General features: G+C 38.2%; 1 protein-coding gene and 1 pseudogene across 1 annotated transcript in view; one reads left to right on the forward strand and one right to left on the reverse strand.

Moving 5' to 3' along the window:
* The window catches only part of SPAG16 (sperm associated antigen 16), a 1,202,663-nt gene that overhangs the window by 963,342 nt on the left and 222,193 nt on the right, over positions 1–17,128 (reverse strand). The window lies entirely within an intron of this gene.
* On the forward strand, positions 1,647–2,076 carry LOC110223318 (small ribosomal subunit protein uS19 pseudogene; annotated as a pseudogene).

Raw genomic sequence — 17,128 nt, forward strand, 5'->3', positions numbered from 1 at the left:
TTTTGTGAGTTGGCAATTAATAGTAAAATGATCTATCTTATAGAGATTGACACTTGATGAACATTAACTTTCAGTCAAATACTAATTAATGAAGCACAAAAAAAATTGATAAACCACACAAACGTAATCAGTGTACATTTTAATATGGCATTGAATAATGAAGGTAATAACTTGCAGGAAAAAAACATAGAATTTTTGGATAAAATGCCATATAATTTACACAAGAATAAGTGATTCCTTCTATTTACTAGCCTTATGATAAATGTCAGAATTGCATGATTAATACTACTAAGGTCTCAAGTAAAATAAAACTCAGCATGTTTAATTGCTCCCATACACTCCAAGACCCCTTGTTAACTGAATCAGAATTAAAAGCCCAACAAGAGTAATTTAAAGAAGGAAAAAAAAAGAACTCACATTCTGTCTAATAAATTAATACATATTTTCAGTTCTAGTCATCCTGAACTTTAAGGATGTTCAAGACACTTAAATAATAAGAAAGAAATCCCAGAACCATTAACTTTTACAACTATTGTCCTCAAGAATCACGTTTTTAAAAACATTGTTAGTCAAACTCCTGACAACCTCCACATACAAAGTTCCTTAAGCAATCCTAGAAAGCGCATAAAATGTCAACTTTGATGTATTTGAAAAGAAAGCCTACATTTCTTCTTCAGTTAATTGACAGTAAACAGACTTGCCTGTCTATCTATCTTTGTCTAACTTTTTCCAGCTGGATAAACCCAATTGCTATTAAACTTGACAAAAGACAATGATATTATTAATGAAAGCAGCTACATGATAGACTTTTCACTGCAGGATCACCATGAGTTTCCATTAATCACATGGTAGTTATGCTAAAGATAAGAGAAAATGTTCAATGGAGTAAATGGTTCTTTAATTTCAACAAATGGACTGAGAGCTCAGCCGGACTGCAGAGCTAGAGAACCAGGATTTTCTCACCCTCCATCTTACCACTGTTCAATCACCACTAGGCACTGGATGCCCCTTCTCATTAGACTGCTGAACTCCGGGCTCACCCATATGACAGGTTATACAAGTCCCAGCTCCACTCTGATCTTTGGGCTCATTATCACTTTCCCAATAGTTGTAGGGTAGGGACATGGCCAATCACACCACACAGACAAAAAAGGAGTCATCAACCACAATCCTTTCAGTAAGATGGTAGATATGCTTTACTATCTACCCTATGCTTCCAAAAGTCCACTGGACCTTCCATTTGCACTGATACACACTCTGAGCACTGCCATCTGACCTCAATCTTGCAATGTGACCTGCTCTAGGAATACCCCAAGGACACCTGGGCCTTTTCATCTGCTTTGTTGCTAAACTCTCCTATGTTCCACTGATTGGCATGTGAGTTCCTTGAGATCTGGGATTGTCTCTCTCTTTTTTTTTTTAATAATCCCAGTGCTTGCCACAGAGCTTGATACATAGCAAAATAAATGATTTTTCATTCATTCATTTTCTGAGTTTGTTTTTCTTATTTTTAATAAGGTATTCAAACCATCTACTTGAAAAAATTAAGTCATATTTCTACAATTTTATGTAAAATATGATTAAGTATATTTTTCTTAGAAATATTTTCCACCTTTTTCCTGACAGCAGACAACAAGGTGGAAGTGTAGCAGAAGAAGAAGCGAACCCTCCGGAAGTTCACCTACCACGGTGTGGACCTGGATCAGCTGCTGGACATGTCCTGTGAACAGCTCATGAAGTTGTACAGTGCTCGACAACGGCAGCAACTCAACAGGGGTCTGCAGCGCAAAAAAGCATCCCCTCCTGAAGCACCTGAAGAAGGCCAAGAAGGAGCACCTCCCATGGAAAAGCCCGAGGTGGTGAAGACATACCTTCAGGACATGATCATCCTGACAGAGATGGAGAGAAGTGTGGTGTGCATCTATAATGGCAAGACCTTCAATCAGGTAGAAATTAAGCTCGAGATGATTGGACACTAACTACCTGGGCAAATTCTCTAGGTAACAGAAGCCTGTGAAACACCACCAGTCAGGTATTGGAGCCACCCACCCCTCTAGTTTCATCACTCTCAAGTAACCCAGATCCTCACAAAAAAAATAAGAAGCTTCTTTGTGAAAAAATAAAGAAATATTTTCCACTATATTTACTTAAAGCCACAGTACATTATAAATACTGATAATGCTAATGACGTGTGCTAAATAATAATCATTTTAATGATACAGAGAGACCTAAGCCAAATATAAACATGAGGAATACCTTGTTTGCCAATACTATATAATAGTTATAATGTACACTCCAAATAGTTCATCTAAACTGTTTAGAGAGAGAGACAGAGAAAGAGAGGCAAGGTAATTCTAAAAGCACATCCTAGGGTATCATTAGGTTTTATTTACTAAAGTACTATGAAACAAAATATTGGAATGACTACAGGAAACATGGTAACTTCTACATAGGTACTCTGGATAACTGGTAAAAACACTAGCATTTCCTTAGGAGGTTTTGAAAATCATTCCCAGTTTATGCACATATATACATATACATATACATACATTATATATGTGTGTGTATACACATACACATATATGTATATGTATATGTATATATGTATATATTCTTTACATAACCACATGTTCCATTCTATAATGGGAGAAATAGGCTAAGAAAAGTATATATTTGGCTTTAAAACAGTTAATATAGGAGATGTATTGTAACACAAATAACCTAAAATGTAGAGGAAGAAAGAAGAGGAAGGAAATTACTACAGATGAATATAGCTATATTATTTATTCAATGATTTTTGATAGTGTAAACATGTATTCTGGTTATATGTCAATTTGAATACATAGACCAAGTCCAATGCTATTTTCCTCCTGGGCAAACTAGTTTGAGATAACATGAACTTTCTACTCAGTTATGATGAACAATTTACAAAAGTCCTATAAACCCAGTCAACCAGTCAGTAAGCATTTATAAAGCACCTACTAAGTGATATGCCCTGTGCTAATCCTTGGGGATACAAAGAGAGACAAAAGCCAGCCCTGCCCTCAAGGAGCTCACAATCTAAATGAGGGGATAACACAGCAACTAGTGTGAACAAAGAAGCTATACAAAATAAATAGGAAATAATCAACAGAGAGAAGGCTTTAGAATTTAGAGGAATCTGGAAAGGCTTCTAGCAGAATGTAGGATTTTAGCTGAGATCTGAAGGAAGCCAGGGAGGACAGGATGTAGAAATGAGGAAAGAAAGGATTCCCAGCATGGGAACAGCCAGAGACACTGTCCACAGTACTGAGTCTGAGTGACTTGTTTGAGGAGGATTAAAGAGGCCAAGCAGTTCACATCTAGCTTTTGTGATAGAAAGCTTATTACAAGTTTATTTTTCTACATCAGAGTGCTCTATCAGTGATAAAGCAATAATAGCTAAGTCTCTATGTACACATATCTGTGTCCATATCTACAGCTACATCAATACCTCTATCTACAACTACATCTATCATTTGAGAGAGCTATCCACTTTGTCTTTTGTAATTTATTTCATATGTGAGATGGGGCTTTTCTCTAATCTTATATATGACTTTTAAAATGTTACCTAAACAATCTTATTTTTATTATTCTTATCTTTCTTTCTCTATCTCTGCAGGATATAGAGGTTATTTCTCTTGGGCTTTACAATATAGCATGGCATTATCTTAATCATATCGGCAAAACGTTAGAGATTACCTTTCACATATACATATATACATGCATACACTCATACACACATACAGACAGATATATGGACATGCATACATACAAAATGATTCTGGATTGGTCCTATGACCTCATCAGTGTAGGGAACTCTAATAATGGAAAATTATTTTACCACTTTAGATAGGCACCTCTTCTGCAGTTGTAGTCTGAGACGGTTGTCAGGGAAACTGACAAGTTCCTAACTTTCCAAAAGTCACACAATCAATGACCTGGAGGTGCATGTTCTATGTATGCACTCTACCTTGTTGCCTCTCCAATGTAGGTATACAGAAACATTCAAACTGAAGCAAGCACAAAGTTCGGAATATGATCATCTTAAGGAGAATAGTGTAAACAGCTACACTATCATGATCAATACAAAGAAATCACTGTAGCTAGCCAATCAAAAGTATTCAGCAATTAGAATTTTATAGATATACATATACATATATATATACATATATACATATACATATATATACATATATATGTACATATATACATATCTATATATATATATATGGAGAGAGAGAGAGAGAGAGAGAGAGAGAGAGAGAGAGAGAGAGAGAGAGAGAGATAAATGTACTTTCTGTAAAGGTCCTTTCTACCAGAAGATCAGCTATGAAGCTTATTTTAGCTAAACAAAAAATATATTATTAGGCATAGCAAAGTAAAGAAATTTTATTTTTGTTTGTCCATCTAAGTGTTATTTATTTTTATTTTGATTTATTTCTGTCTAATCAATTTCAAGTTACCTGAAATGCGTTATCAAAGAAAAATAGTAAACTAATGGTTATTAACTATCAGACAACACATCTGATAATATTGATTGCTAATTTATTATTACATTATCCCAGTGAGCTTTTCTAAGTTCTCTCCTCAAATTTTTTCCCCTCACTCCAAGAAGGTGATCCTGCCTTTTACTTTCCTGAAAAAATTAAAGACATAAACTTTGAGTTCCCTCAGTTGTGCACTTCTAACTTTCTCTTCACCTTGTCTCCTCCCTTCTTCATATCTCATTTCCTTACTGAGCCCAACTCTGCAATCTTGGCACAGAGTGGGGATGAAGTTCCACTTAATTCATCATTTCATTCCCTTTCTGACCTTGTGCAGCTTCCTCTGTCCCTCTACTAGACCTTCACTATAAACATCCTCAGCATCACTCACCCACCCCAATTCTAACAAGACCCTTCTTCATTTCTGCTGTCTTCCCTCTCTAGCTCCCACCACAAGGTCTTTCTCTCTACTATCACCAACTTCTTCAAAGAGGGGTCTACATATGCTGTCTTCACTTCTCTAATCCCTTGACATCACTCAACCTCTTGCAGTATGACCTCTAATTCCACTACTGAAATGCCTCTTACAAAGGGTACTAAATGACATCCTAATCACAAAATCTAACATTTTCTTATTCATCATCCTTGTCACCTCTTTATTATTTGAACTTGCCGACTCTTTGTTCTATTTCTTTCTGTGACTTCCATAACAACATACTGTCCAGATTCTTCTACCTTTCTGATTCCCCATCTCTTTTTACCAGCCCCTCCTTTCCTCCTCTCAACCTCTAAGTATAAGCATTGCCCACAATTATTTATTTCATTGTTTTCTTCTCTTCTTCCTCCAAGTTCTCTCCCCCATGATCATGTTTCATTTCATTAATTCATCATCTATGTAGCCTAAGTGTAGACTTACAAATCTGTAACTCAAGCTACAGACCTAGCCCCCATTGTGTATTTCTAGCTGTAAAGTTCATTTGTATGTCCTGCTGGCACCTCAAAATTAGCATAGCCAAATCATCTCCACCCTTACTCCCAAAGCTGCTGTTCCTAAGATTCCTACTTCTGTTTAGGTAGCACACTTGCAATCCTGGTTGCCCTCTTATAGATGCTGTCTAGCTTACCAATGCCCTTCTTAAAATGTGGCACTGCTTACTAAAATGCCACAAATCCAGTGTCCTTCAGTTTTATAAAAGTACATAATTTGGTGGCTAAAGCATTTTCTCAAAAATAAAATATTTCTTCACATTATATGGCTAATCAGATCCTTTCTATTTTTACCCAATTTTTTTAGATCAGTAAGATTCTCTTGTTCTAGGGGCATTGAGTATGATCAGGGATTCTGCATCCTTTGCATTCAAATTGTACTTCCCAAGACAAACAGGAAATTTTAGTGCGCCAGCATTGTGTTCTTTGCAACTGGAATACAGAGAAATATCATAAAGGTAGGGGCAGCTAGATGGCGCAGTGGATAGAGCACCGGCCCTGAATTCAGAAGGACCTGAATTCAAATCCAGCCTCAGACATATAACACTTACTAGCTGTGTGACCCTGGGCAAGTCACTTAACCTCACTGCCTAGCCAAAAAACTAAAAAAAAAATCATAAAGGTAAGTTGAGGGCAGTGAATTGTTGCCAAAGAAATACGTTAATAGTTTTCGAACTATTGAAATCACAGTGTTAATAAAATTAAAGTAGGCTTTAATTTTTATAGTCCACTTTCAATTTCCTGCTAAAATAAGCATATAGTTTATAGAGAAGTCTTCTTGAATGGAAGTAATGGATGTCACATGAAAGCTCTAATAGATGATTTTAAAAAGGGAAATGAACTAGCTGAAAGAATTTTAAGTCATAGCATTGCCTTTTAATACATTTAATATACCACTTATTTCAAAACATTTTCTTTTATCTTGCACTTGGATCAGATTTTTAAAAGTCTCAGGAAACGAATATATCTTCTTTTGCTAGCTTTTTTTAAAATAATAGAAAAGTGTAATAACGAAAAGGAGAAATCTAAGATTATGATATTAATACCTTTAAAATAATTACTTTTAATGGAGTAACTTTGCCAACACAATTTTCAGTTTCTTCCAAAACAGAACCTTCTATGCACTTTTCTTTTAAAAAAAAAACTTTTTTGAGAAAGAAATAGCCTAGGAACAACAGAGACAGGTAAAGTTCTCAAATATCTTTGTCATTTATGTCATTCACCAATAGTTAACTACTTATCTCAAATACATGGACACAGAAGAGAGAGAGCTAGCTTTGATCAGTTTCAAAGGAAGTATCAGCCCAGAAGAGGTATTTATGTACTTTCATAAAAGAAATGCAAACTAGCATAAGATAGTCACAGAAGAATAGAGCTGGGAAGAACCTTGAGAGATTACCAATTCCAAGTTCTCTCTTACAGATATTTAAATTCCTAAACAATTTGGTGGAAAGTGCTCAATTCTCTGAACAGTCCTCTTCCAAAAATGCAGACCCTTCAAATTCCCCTAGCACCCCATTAGAGTTTTTCCTGGTTCTGATAGTCAAGAAGTATGGAAAATTACTCCACCAAATGCGTATAAAAATATTTCTTTGTGCCAGAGGTGTGATTTGAAAACAAGCTAAAGGTGGCACTTAATGCACTATTGCGTTCTGTAGACACATGTACATTTAACAATGCTATGTCATGTTATCTTAATTAGGACATCAAAATGTCACAAAAACATGACTTTGTCGGAAACAGAACCATCAAGCTATGTCCTATTAGCACAAGGCCTTGAGGTTGCTTCTGTCACTGTTGCGTCCATTCGTTTGATTCTATGTAACAGAGATTAGATATGGCTATGACCTCATGAACTTCAAAAGGTAAAGAGAATGAGCCACAAGAGGGTCCAGAAGTGAATTCCATACCTAGTTTTATAGAGGTCTCAAGAAGGAAAAGTGACCTTCAGGATCCAGCCCAGTGGTAGCTGAGGTATAGACTCATCGAGGGGCTGTGCCAAATTAGGAAGGGAACTTTTGGGGGCCAATGCTATATAGAAACTATGTTTATTTTCAGCTCACTAACCCCAAGGACTAAAATATGGGGATGCCTGTGGCCCCTATATGTTGAGGGGAAGGCGTTTTTATTTCTGTTTTTGCGATGTCTTCAAAGTAAACACCCATTGTAAAAATAACAAACATTACCTGTTTAAGAGGAATGAAGGTAATAAATGGTACCTGTTTAAGAGGAATGAAGGGCCCTAATTATGTGAAGCTAATGGGGAGGGGGTGGGGAAGGCAGCTAGGTAGCTCAGTGAATAGAGTTCAGGGCCTGGTGTCAAGAAGACACATCTTCCTAAATTCAAGACTTTACTAGCTATATGACCCTGGGCAAGTCACTTAACCCTATTTGCCTCAGTTCCCTCATCTCTAAAATGAGCTGGAGAAGTAAATGGCAAACCACTATAATATCTTGGCCAAGGAAACCCCAAATGGGATCATGAAGAGTTGGGCAGGACTTAAACAACTGCACAACAACAAAAACAATAGGGAAAGGGGAATGACACTGAAATGGGAGGCTTGAGCTGAAAGCATTGGAGAAAAATACCCTCAACTCCTCGGGGCAACCCTAGGACCCCTAGAGAGGAAGGAAAACATGGCCAACCTTGTTCTCTTCGAGAGGTGCCTGGGACACTAAGAGCTTATTACTCAGCCAGGGTCAAAAAGCTAATATGCGTTAGAGATATGACAAAACCAAGTCTTCCTGACTCAAAGGTGGCACTTTATCCACTACTCTAGAGCCAATCATTACATAATTACATAAAATATAAGACTAGGTAGAATAATATCTTGATTAGCAAGAATGGAAATGGAATGTTACCCAAGGGTTAATCAGAAAACCCTTTTGGCTTCAACCTGTGTCATTGAAAACCTTCCTAAAATGCATTGGTTCACTTTCCGGTCTAATTACGTGCAAAATGCTGAACGTAATTTAATCTTTATTGACTGATGATCTTGTTGTGGCTCAGGGTCAGTCATCATTCTGAAGATTAAAATCTACAGTTTTGTGTTACCCTTGCTATTATGCTTGTCAGAAGCAAAGCAGGTACATAGGAAACCTTCCTAATTTTCACAATGATGACTCACAATTTTGAATATTCCATGTTTCCTAGTACTTTCCAGTCTCCCCCACCATCTTTAGCCCAAGGTGGCTGCTGCAGCTGAGGATGCTTAGAGCTGCCATGAGCATAAAACTCATTAAGTTGTGCAAAGCAGGTGTTAATGAGACCAACAGGAACTAATACATGCTTTCTGGTTGATGTATCTGAAAAACTGAAGGAACGTGAAATAAGAATAGCAGCCTAAGTTGGTGGAGCTTTGTTTCTATTGGATACAAATACTCCTAGATAAGTTTGTGTTCACAAATATCTAGAATGTATAGCTTGTGAATGGGAAAAGGCACTCTATTCAGTTGTTAGTATCTGTACCTTTCCCTTAAACATGACATGGGCAGGGTCCTGGGGTGAAAGAGGTAGAGGTAGAAGTCAACGCCTTCAATAAGTTACATTTTGGTTAATGAAGTTTTTCTTTGTGGAGTGAAACATCCTTTTAGCCCTTGATACCCCACTAATGCGGTGAAATCACTATGTCACTATCCATGACAATTTGTTAAATAAGGGTGACAATGTTTGCCTAAGCATGGTGAATCTATGAGGATAAAGAAGGGCAAATTTAAATGAAAGGGACGCTGAAGAAGCTCAAGAGCAGAAAATTCACCTGAAAAGTCACAATACGGATTGAGTAATAATAGCTTCCAATGATAGAGGGTTATCAAGGTAGCCCAGTGGATAGAGCACTGGGTCTCAAGTCAGGAAGACCTTGGACATTCCCTAGCTGTGTGACACTGGGCAAGTCACTTCACCTCCAATCGCCTAGCTAAAGGAACCACTGGAGAAGGAAATGGCAAACCACTCTAGTATCTTTGCCAAAAAACCCCACGGATAGTTCACAAGGTTATGAAGAATCAGACACAATTGATCAAATGAACAACAAGATAAAGTGGCCTAGTAGGCAGCTAGGTGGCTCAGTGGATAGAGTGCTGAGCCAGGAGTCAGGAAGACCTGAGTTCAGATCTGGTCTAAGGCACTTACTAGCTATGTGTCCTTGGGCAAGTCACTTAACTGACGCTGAAGAAGGAAATGGTAAACCACTTCAGTATCTTTGCCAAGAAAACCCCACGGACAGTATTGGAGTGTTGTGACCCAAAGGGTGATGAAGAGTCAGATACAACTGAACAACAACAAAAGTTACAAAGTTATTCACACATACTAGATCACTTGCATCCAAAATCATATGAGGTAGATAGGACAAGTGCTAATGTAATATTGTAAAGATGGGGGATTGAGGCTTCAAAAAGTAAAGAATCTTGCTTAAGATTAAACCTCTAGTAAAGTGACAGAGTCTGGACTCAAAGCCAGTTCTTCTGACTCCAGCTTAAAGGTTCTACATATCTGCATCATTATCATCTGCATAGCAAAGTGTGATACAAATTGGGATTGAGTAATTAATTGATATTATTTTATTAAACTAAAACTTTATTTTTCATGTGCCACATTTTATTACCATTCACCTTCAAAGTTCTTCTTTAATCATATTTTGCAACCTGGTTTCACCCATCATATGCTCTTTTACTAGCTGTATATCCCTGGGCAAGTCATTAACCTCTACCAACTTCAGTTTATGTAAAATAGGCATGATTATAGTAACTATATCATAGTGTTGCTATGAAAATCAAATGGGATCAAATAAGCCAATATAATTTCCTCAGGATGGCTGGCCATGTGGTTATGGCAAAGGATAACAGGTGTGTGGAAGGAATACCCTCTTGGTATTTTCCCAATCCAGGAGAAAGCAAGAAGGCCTCCTAACACATTAGATGGACATCTCCCTTGTGCCGGTAGCTTACATATGTAGGACACAGATAAGGGTTGCACAGGGTAGGCAGGCAGGAATGGGTTGGAATCCAAATCAGTAGATGGTAATTCCAGATGCATGAGATATCAGTGCCAGTTAAGTATTTCTGTTGAATATTTAATAAATGTACCAGATCTAGACAGTTACTATCTTTTTCTTTAAGGGCTCAGGATCCTTGGGAGAGTAGGCAGCCCTGGATCCTGGTACAGGAAAGTGTACGTACTTAGGATATCCTAAAGCTACTCAATACCGAGAAAAGATGCTCTGAGAGATTTTAAATGGGGAATGTTGGGCTATATTGTACACCTGACATGGTACTGTAGATATTGTACATACCTCTGTCTGAAGCATCCATCTACCACATGGCGTCAGGCTTGTGGCGTTCTATAAGAAGGAGGAAGCTATGGGAAGTATCAGAAAGCAGCAGTAAGAAGGTCTGATAAGCTGAATACTAAAGAAGACAGTGGAAAATTTCATCTTACTATGGTCTTACGTATGTTTGGACCAAGAGTTCATGGCCTGGAAAGGCCTGACAGGTGAGGACTTGGTCAGCAAAAGTGTCCCAATTAAAAGGGAACCTCCCATACAACATGGGTACAGGGACAGGCACTAGATCTGCGATATTATTGGTGTAAGGGCTTCCTCTACCAAAGCAAATCCATACCTTCTCCATGACTTAGAGTCTCAAGGAAGTGTCTGGAGCACCAGGAAATATGTGACTTTCCTCGGATCATAGAGCTAGGATGTCATAACTGATTTCTTTTCCTAGCCTAGTCACTATAGCCGTGGGATATTAAGGGAGAAACCACAAGTTAAGAATGGATAGGCCAAGGAGTCCTCATTTCTTCCTGGCTGTGAGGCCTTCAGTGGGGTTTCAGGCCTCAGGCCTTTTACTCCCTATCACACCAGCTCAGTCTTTAAGTCAAGGCCATACTGTTGCTTCTCTCTCTGAAGTGTCTATTCTTTTCTACTTTTAGATTGTAAATGCCTATGGCCTCCTGATATAAGCCAGAGAAACAAGGCATTAGAAGTCATGACAAGATTTTCCAGAAACCAGACACTGAGGAGCAAAAAGACCTGAGGAACCTTGCCAAGCATTAGCAGAGTTGCCTACTCACCCATCCCTCAACCATACCATATTTGCAAGTGAATCTGGTGAGACAATTGCTATATAGAAACTGCATAAATTCTGAGCCCTCTCTTCACAGGAACCAAGATGGCACCAATCAGGGAGAGTATGCCCCAAGCGTTGTGGGGAAGAAGGAGGATGCTTAAAAATTTCTATTTTTGCTCCTTTTTGAAGTACTCCCTATAAATGCTTTTTTAAAAATAGGCCACAGTGGGGCGGGGGGATTGGGGGTAGCCAAGATGGTGGAGTAAAAGCAGTGACTTCCTTCAGCTCTCCCTTAAACCCCTCCAAATAGCTGTAAAAAATGGCTCTAAACAAATTCTAGAGCAGCAGAACCCACAAAAAGACAGATGAAACAAATTTCCAGCCCAAGACAACCTGGATAGTTGATTGGAAAGGTCTATCACACTGGGCTGGGAGAGAAAGCATGGGTACAGAGGAAAAACAGGCCTCAGCAAACCTGGAACAGGCCGAGGGGACTGAATCAAGGGTAGCTAGGGTGGTTTCCAGACTTCTCAACCCACAAACGCCAAAGACAACTTAGGTCAGTAGAAAAAGTCTGACCACAGTGAGAGAGAAACTCTGTTCCAGCCCCAGTCCCTGCACGGCCCCAGGGGCTGCTTCCAGAGTTTCTGGCCCATAGACTGAGGGGGAATCGAGTGCCTGATCAGAGGGGGATGACAAGGATTTCTTTGCTGGTGCTGAGGCAGAAATCTCTTCCTTTGCCCACACTTGGATCTGGGTCACAATTCTGGATGGCGATCCTAGGGCCAGGAGAATTGCTGGCTTGTTGGAGCTTGTAGTGGTGGTGAAGAGAGAAGCCTCCTCACAGTTCCAAGCAGAAAGAGTGCTTGTGGTCACTCACAGACCAGAGCACAGGCCAGGCAAGGAGTAAACACCTTGCCCTTGATTGTGCCACCTTGGAAGAACTGAAAATTAACAGGTCCCTAGAAGTATCTCTGAAAAGAGCTGCACAAAACTCCAGAAGCTTGGAACAGTACATTCTCCACACAGGAAGCATACCCCTACCTTAACAAAAATTTTATAACTCAAGTAATTGGCTGGGATCAAAAGTCAGACCATAGAATCTTTCTTTGGTGACAAAGAAGATTAAAACACACAACCAGAAGAAGACAACAAAGTCAAAGCTCCTACATCCAAAGCCTCCAAGAAAGATAAGAATCGGTCCCAGGCCATAGAAGAGCTCAAAAAGAATTTTGAAAAGCAAGTAAGAGAAGTAGAGAAAAAACCTGGAAGAGAAATGAGAGTGATGCAAGAAAATCATGAAAAACAAGTCAACAGCTTGCTTAATTGAGACCCAAAAAAATACTGAAGAAAATAACACCTTAAAAAATAGCCTAACCCAAATGGCAAAGGAGGTCCAAAAAGCCAATAAGGAGAAAAATGCCTTCAAAAGTAGAAATGGCCAAATGGAAAAAGAAGTCCAAAAGCTCACTGAAGAAAATACTTCCTTAACAATTAGAATGGAGCAACAGGAAGTTAGTGACTTCACGAGAAATCAGGACATTGTAAAACAAAACCAAAAGAATGAAAATAGAAGACAATGTGAAATATCTCATTGGAAAAACAACTAACCTGGAAAACAGATCCAGGAGAAAGAATTTAAAAATTATTGGACTATCTGAAAGCCATGATCATGAGACCTTTGTCAGTATCAGGGTAATTGGAGGGAAAAAAATTGTATGTATAGATATATTGATAGATAGAGGGCACAGGGTGAGTTGAAGATGAATGAGTGATATCTGGAGAAAAAAATTAAGGGGTGAGAGAGGATTGTGCTTGGAAAAGGAGAAAGGGAGTGGTAGAATTGGGCAAATTATCTCACATAAAACAGACAAGAAAAGGCTTTTACAGTGCAGGGGAAGTGGGGGAAGGTGAGAGGAAATGAGTGAATCTTATTCTCATCAGATTTGGTTTAAGGAAGGAATAACATACACACTCAACTGGGTATGGAAATCTATCTTACCCTACTGGCAAATGGGGGGGAGGGGATGAGAAAGGAGAGGGCAGATTGCAAGAGGAGGTAATCAGAAGCAAACACTACTGAGGAAAGACAGGGTCAAATGAGAGAATAGAATACATGGGGGGCGGGATAGTTGAAGGGAAATATACTTAGTTTTTCACAACATGACTACTATGGAAATGTTTTGCATGACTACACAAGTATAACCTGTATTGAGTTGCTTGCCTTCTCAATGAGGATGGGTCAGGGAGGGATGAAGGGAGAAAATTTGGAACCCAAAGTTTTAAAAACAAATGTTAAAAATTGTTTTCACAGGGGCTGCTAGGTGGTGTAGTGGATAGAGCAATGGCCCTGGATTCAAGAGAACCTGAGTTCAAATCTGGCCTCAGACACATAACACTTACTAGCTGTGTGACCCTGGGCAAGTCACTTAACCCCACTGCCTAGCAAAAAAAAAAATTGTTTTCACATGCCACTGGGAAATAAGATATACAGGCAATGGGATTCAGAAATCTACCTTGCCCTACAGGAAAATAGAAGAGGAAGGGGATAAGAGAAAGGCAGGGGAGGTAGAAGGGAGGGCAGATTAGAGGAAAGGATATTCAGAATGCATGCCATCTTGGGGTAGAGGCAGGGTCGAGATGGGGAGAAAATTTGGAACTCAAAATCTTGTGGAAGTGAATGTGGAAAACTAAAAATAAATAAATGAATGAATCTTTTTTAAAAAATTGGCCACATATATCTGGGGAAAGCAAACAATTAGAAAGGCTTTGTGAAGTATCTGCTATGTTCTGGACATTGAAGATACAAAGAAAAAGACAAAAACAAACAATCCATGTCTTCAAGGACAATATATACTTTTGGAGGAGACAACATGTACACATATATGTGCAATAAGTACGTGATGGGGAGGCAGGAAGCATCAACAGCCAAGTCAAAGAAGGCCTCCTGTACAAAGTGTCACTTAAAAAGCAGACTGTGTGTTGTTGAGGTTACTACTGCTTGGACAGGGGGAGGGAGACCCCTGATGCTGCTGTCACCACTTCCTTGAAAGCCAAGAAATAAGACGAACGAAGCACTTGTTCTTAAGCCCACTGTTGGCTGTTGGCGATGATGTTTCTTAGCATCTTTCTAGACCCAGCTCATGAGTTATCCCCGTACAAAGCCTTTTGTGGTCATTGAAATTGTTACTGTTCTTTACTTCATCAAGTAATCTTGCTTTTACTGACCTGTTTACCTATTGTAGCTCTTAGTAGAATCTAAGCTCCTTGGTGGCAGGCATCATTTCAGTTTGGTCCCTGTATCCATACTGCCTTGCAAACAATAAGGGCTTAAAAAATAATATTTTTTAACCTGGATGCAGAGGTGCTGCACTTGAAGAATATCCAATATTTCTTAAACTAGTATATTTAATTGAGAAGACTATATTATTTGGGCATCTGGATTTAGTGGGTGTCTCTTAATGATCCAGATGATGAGTCACACTTAAATGGAAAACTGAGAAAAAGGCATACAGAATAGCAGACCAAATGCAGACACTCCCAGTATTATTACTTCATACGCCTGCTGCGGGCATGATCCAAGAAAGTCTTCTCAGCATTACTGTGCTGGGTCTTCATGTTAGCAATTCATTCTGAGACTATTGGGAAAATTTTCTAGGGCATAAACTCTACCCAATCTGATAACAGAAAGAATGGTGGCTTAGCTCTGGTGTGTTTAATGGGTGGCAGTGGACACAATTTGTGGGTATGTATTTGGCAAGGCAGCAGTAACCCAGTCTCAACCTACGCAGGGCTGAGGCTAAAGACAGAACCATCAGGGGCTTATGGACAAGAAATTATTTTGTGGGGTTTTTTTTTCCAAAAGAGGAAATATGATTGAGTGGGGGGGGATGTACTAGACTTTGAATAAGGGGATTTTTTGCAAGAAAATTTCAAGTATACTATTATCTATAGCATTGACTTAATCTTCAAATTTATTAGCTCCATCAAAAGAGGAAGTTTGAATCCACCTCAAATCCTTAACTGCTATGAGACAAAGCCAGTCACTTAATGCCTCTGAGACTATTTTCTCAACTATAAAATAGGGATAATAATACTATAGTAACAACCTCAAAGGTTTGTTATTATAATCAAATAGCTTATAAATCTTAAAGTGATATATCTACATATATGCATGCATGTATATATGTAAATATGCATATCTACATATACACATGCATATATGTATATGTGTGTTATATGTATGTATGTATGCCAGCTAAAACAATTATAACTGAACTATTCTGGGTATCTTTGGGGCTGATGCTAAGTTATGATTATATGGAGTTTTATTATAATAATAAAAATAGCTAGCATTTATAGAGAGCCTACTTTGTGCCAGGGAACTATGCTAAGTGCCTTACAAATATTATCTCATTCAGTCCTGACAACAACCCTGGAAGGCAGGTGCTGTTATTATCCCCATTTTACAGCTGACAAAACTGAGCCAAACATAGGTTAAGTGACCTTGCCCAACATCATACAACTAATAAGCATCTGAGACTGGATTTGAACTCACGTCTTACTGACTCCAAGCACAGCACTCTATATACTGCATCACCTGTATACCTGTAGTAGTCATAATACTTACCAGTCTTACAGGAATAAAATATATCAATGAATATTATCTTCAGATACTTTAAAAAGAGGAATCCAAGGTTATTCTTAGTAGTGTGATTGACACTTTGTGACAAGGTTGTTCACAACAACATAATCTCCAACTCACAGGTCATATAAATAAGAATGATCATCACACTTGGCTTTATAATACATCCTTTACCTTACGGGAGATAGAACAAGATCAGAAAAAAAACTGATGATTAGAATAATGATATGAGCTTAGTTTATAGCATGAGTTTTACTTGAAACACTTTGATGGAACTAGCATTTATTCATTATTTAAAATAACATACATATATATTTATATGTGTGTATATATGTATGTATGTGTATATACACGTTATACATACACACATATCTATTGCTCCTATTTCATGTAATGCACTGGATAATTTCCCTTAATTTTATATATGTTATTATATATTATATTTATGTAATATATATTTTCCTTAATTTTATATATTTAAGTGACCTAAATTCTGCTCAGTCTTTTAGCTTCATTAAAGTAGCTCATGGTAGAGTTAATAGAGCATTAGGTCTGGAGTCAGGAAGACTCATCTTTCTTAGTTCAAATCTGTCCTCAGACACTTACTAGCTGTGTGACCCCAGGCAAGTCACTTAACTCTGATTGCCTCAGTTTCCTTTCCTACAAAATGAGATGGAGAAGGAAACGGCGAACCACTCCACTATCTCTTCCAGGGAATGAGGTAACAAAGAGTCGGACACCACTGAAACAACTGAACAACAACACAACAACAAGGATCTAAATGGTGATTTTTAAATATTTTTTTCCAGTCTATAAAACATCTTTCTGAACTAACTTCTTCATTCTTTCAACCAGTTTTTCAAGCTACAGAGCTTTAGTTAATACATATTTCTCAACTAAGCTCTAAAATGATAAACAGGAT

Source organism: Phascolarctos cinereus, unplaced genomic scaffold (genome assembly GCF_003287225.1).
Source record: "Phascolarctos cinereus isolate Bilbo 61053 unplaced genomic scaffold, phaCin_HiC Scaffold_7;HRSCAF=346, whole genome shotgun sequence".
Classification (NCBI taxonomy): domain Eukaryota; kingdom Metazoa; phylum Chordata; class Mammalia; order Diprotodontia; family Phascolarctidae; genus Phascolarctos; species Phascolarctos cinereus.